This window comes from Prinia subflava, chromosome 17 (assembly GCF_021018805.1).
Source record: "Prinia subflava isolate CZ2003 ecotype Zambia chromosome 17, Cam_Psub_1.2, whole genome shotgun sequence".
Taxonomy (NCBI): Eukaryota; Metazoa; Chordata; class Aves; order Passeriformes; family Cisticolidae; genus Prinia; species Prinia subflava.
The window spans coordinates 6,615,288-6,619,703 of NC_086263.1; the positions used below are offsets into that span (position 1 = coordinate 6,615,288).

Consider the following 4,416-nt stretch of genomic DNA (forward strand, 5'->3'; position numbering starts at 1 on the left):
GAAACACTTCTTGTCCCAGATTAGGTTCTATGCCAAAAAAGGCCTACAGCCTTCAGAATCCTAAATTAAAGCTTATGCTCAAATGGGTTTTAAACAATCCATTTTGGATTTGCCTGGCCTGCAGTCACAGTCTCTCATCATGAAGTACCACTTACAGCACTTATCAGAATTAGAGGATGCATCATTTAATTATGCTGTCATATAATAACTATCTTTTGAGGGTTTTCTTTTAAATAGGTATGGTGGGTATTCCTAGCACTAATGCAGAACTGGATTGATTCTACTGTTCAGATATACAGTGAGTCTATTCCCACACTAATCTTAACAACGCTTCTACACTTCATGAGTCATACCCAAAATCACAAATAGCTGAGTACAAACCCCAACAGATGCTTTCTTAAGCAGAAGGCTAAGGAAAGCTGGTAGGGTTCCACAGCAGAAGAATGCAAGAAAAGCTTTGGGGGCATGTACAGCGTGCTCTGGTAGAAGAAGCAAGTCCTGGTTTAGTATTACCCTGAGGTTTTGCAAAACTTAAAAAAAATTAAACTGTGACCTGTACAAACTCTTAATATACTTTCATTTCTCTTAATGCACAGAGCTGGATTAATAATTTCTCATGCACTTTTTCTAGGTGAAATAAAAAAAAAACCATAAAACCTTGTCAAGTTGCTGGAGAGGGTCAGCTTGGTCCCATTTTCTCTGTGTATGTGCTCTCCAGTGACCTGTAAGAAAAGGTGCAAGATGTCATTTAGATCTCAAATAGAGACAGCAGCACTTTGGCCTCTTTAACAGTCCCCCTACAGACCTGCAAAACTGTTCTGTGTGGTCTCTTTCCCTGATAAACTTTCTAGAGTGCACAATTACTGAACATGTTTTGCACCAAGGGGTGCTACAGAGCAGCAGGAAATGGAACAGATATTATATGTGTAATATGCATCTGCTGCATATTCTCTGTCTTTCCAAGTGGAAATGGAGGGAGCACATGGTTATTTTACTGGCCACCACTTCAGAAGTAACACAACATATGCCCCTAATTAAAGGAACAAATATTGACAGTAATTGTTCAAAATCCAAGCATAACAAATGTACAAAGAATATACCTAGAGGGCACAGGATATAACTGACAGAAGGAAACTCCAAAAATATGCACTTTTAAAATAGCCACATTAGCAGACAAGGAGTGCATGATGTGATTTTGCAACAATGGAAGCAATTTATTTCTAACAACAAAAAAAATACAGGCATATCATAATCTGGTAATTTATTTCTCTGACAGTGATATAGTCCCTGAAGAGAAACAAAAGAATCTCTATAATTAGTAACACTTAAAACCAACACTGCTGGAAACTATGCTTGGGTCAGAGTAGCTCCAGCAGAGTGCCAGATGACTGTGACAATGGCAACTACAACTGACTCCAGAACTCTTCTGTGGATAATTTCCAGTGAAATCTAGAAGCACATGTAATGGTTTAAACTCTTGAGTGCTTGTGGTATGAAAACATCGAAGCAGAAGTGTGTGCTTTAAATGATAGTATAAATTCAGAAAATTGGCAAATTTGTTTATGTAGGTTATGAGTATTGAGGAAGAAATCTTACTGATAAACTTGTAATTCTTTTCCAGGGAAGAGAAAAATACCTCCTGTAGTAGCATGTTGCATGTCCACAATTGTACATTACTTGTGCACAGCTAAGGAGCCACAGTAAGTGAATGGGAGAAAACTCTCATTTTTTCATCCTTAGCACAGCTGAAAACCGTATTACTTAATGTCTTTAACTGAGTATGCTTCAGCAGCTCCTGGTGAAGAACACACTGGATTCTTTGCTCCCCATGATCTGAGATCATTAGACCCCTGCCCTGCTAAAAGCCTCAAGTGTTAACTGGGGATGGGTGAAGGTGGGAAGGTAAGAGGAGCTTCTAACTGATTTTGAAGCATTAACAGCCCTGTACTTTCTCCACACTGGAAATTTCCCATCCAAGCCTGCGCAGAGCAAGCAGCCCGTTTACAAAGATAAGAAACTGATGTGAAGGAACATGCTTTGTTCTCTGTGCCATTTACTAAATATGAGATACAAAATGACTATTAAAACTTTCTCAAAGGCAAAAAGTTTTCAAATTATACCAAAAGAGATTGCCAGTCTTTTTCTCTTAAGGCTGTGCTATTATTGGATGGCTTTTACCAGTCAGCTTTGTCGTAATTGCATTCATGATTTTTGTACAAAAGGGCATGACCCTTCTCACTGGAATGGATTGAGACACTTACATACAGTGGAGACTCCATCCCTGGTTATGTAAGTAAAACAGGCATCTCTGGGGAGATTCAAGTATCAAAATGAGATTTAGACATCTTATTAAAGTACTGGCCCAAAAGCTACCTCTGCATCTGCTCACCTGACAGAAGGTTACTGCCATGGCCAATACTATTTTGCCAGACAATCCAGAGCATTAGTTACCAACAGTGAAAGTAATTTAGTGTCTGTGCTTACTCTTCCACTTCTTTCAAAAAAGATTATGAGCTTTTAAAGTTTAGTAGTGTTTTATAATCTCTTCTATGGTGGTTGATGCATAAAGACAGTAGAAACAGATGCTGCAATACACTTATTAGATCCAAAGCTTAAACTGTTAATCTTACATTAAACAACGACTTTTATAAAAATGTTCTTAACTGTGATATCTTAGATATTCCATGCCACCATACATTTTTGATTCAACCAGCTACAGGATGGTATGCTTGGGGCAGTGTGTACCATGAAACAGCTGCTCTGCTAATGCTGCAAACTGACTAGACAGGATTTGGGAGCATCCAGAGTTACCTGTCATCTTAGGAAGGTTCCTGACACACCAACTTATGTGACAGGGGCTGTAGAGCTTCCAGGCAAAAGATGACTTGTGTCTGCTTGGCTTAGAAAGCAAGTAAAGGAGCTGAGGCATCCATGTGGGTGCTGGGCCATATTCAGCTTTCCACTGAGTGAGAATGGAATGAGACCATACACCTTGTTTCACGCTTATGGTGGGCCCTGCATTTACGGAAGGGAAAATTAGTTTTACTCCATAGAAAATTTTGCAGTTATGCTGGTTTTGGTTAGACTAGAGTGAGTTTTCTTCATAGTAGCTAGTGTAGGGCTATGTTTTGGATTTTCACTGAAAGCAGGGTTGATAATTAAAAGTGAATAATAAAATAATCCGATTCTCTCCCCCATCCTGTTAATAGGGAGCTTGTTTGCTAACTGGGGTTAAATCCCAAGATAAACTGTGTTGTAAAACAAGTTTTTCTGTAAGTCATGGTGACTTGCAAACTTGATCTTATGTCACAGCCTATTCCCTCAAAACTATTTTTGCCAGACTTCAGATGAACCTCAGACAAGTTGGGATCTGTGTTATCAGTAACTATACCACATCAGAGGAGTTGCAATATTCTTTTTTACTCCAGTAACAACCAACTGCGGCACTACGGCATGAATTACCAAATATAATGGGTATATACTGGGAATGAGAGCTCACTGCAGGTTGGAGGCAGACCCCTCAGGGAGGCCGGCACTGTCTGCTCGGGGCTGCGGAAGGAGGGCCGGCCGGGCCCGGCGGGGCCGTCAGTGCCGCCCGGCTGAGGCGAGGCCTCCGCTTACCGCGCCCTTGTCCCGTCGCTGCCCGGCGAACCGAGAAGGCGCCTCTTGCGGGGTCACGGAGGTGTCTGAGGGGTTTTTCGCCGGCGGCGCTGGCGAGGAGAGCGCTGGGGCTGCGCCAGCGCCGCCCGACACCCCCAGTCCCGGCGGGGGCGGCCGTGCCCTCACGCCCGCGCCTCGACGCCGCGGGGGGCTCAGGGCGGAGGCGGCGCGGGAAAGGAGCGCGGCCCTTCAAGGGAGCCCTTCAGCACAGCCTCGCCTCCCGCGGGCCGCCGGCGCCGAGACCCGCCAAGAACCGACTGGAAACATATCCTATGGAAAGTGGCTGAGCGGGCTGGGTTTATTTAGTCCCGACGAGGCTCCGGGTGGATCTCATCACTCTCTACAACTGCCTGAAAGGAGGCTGTCGTGGGCTGGGGGCCGGTCTCTCCTGCCGTGCCCACAGTGAGGGGACCAGAGGAAATGGCTTTAAGCTGAGACGGGGCTGCTCGGGTACTCAGGCAATGGAATCGGTTCCCCAGGGAGGAGGTGGCGGCACTATCCCTGGTGGTGTTTAAGACGAAGAGGTGTCTGGATGTGGTGCTGGCTGATGTGATTTAGAGGTTTAGGGGTGGTTTTGGTGGTGCTGGGTGGACGATTCGACGGGATGGTATTAAAGATCTCTTCCAACCTCGATGATTCCACGATTCCATGCCTCTATGATTCTCTGACTCCGCGATTCTGCTCTGGGATTCCATTCTCACCTCGCGGGGCGGGACCCGCCGCGGCTGTCACGGAAAGGGAGGGAAGGGCGGCGGG

General features: G+C 44.7%; 1 long non-coding RNA gene across 1 annotated transcript; it reads right to left on the minus strand.

Moving 5' to 3' along the window:
- Nucleotides 1–326: 326 nt before the first annotated feature.
- LOC134559318 (uncharacterized) lies at nucleotides 327–3,756 on the minus strand. Its single transcript, XR_010082500.1, has 3 exons — nucleotides 3,622–3,756; nucleotides 2,812–3,015; nucleotides 327–722 (listed from the first exon to the last, which is right to left on the minus strand). It is a non-coding gene; the product is annotated as an uncharacterized LOC134559318 (long non-coding RNA).
- Nucleotides 3,757–4,416: the final 660 nt, after the last annotated feature.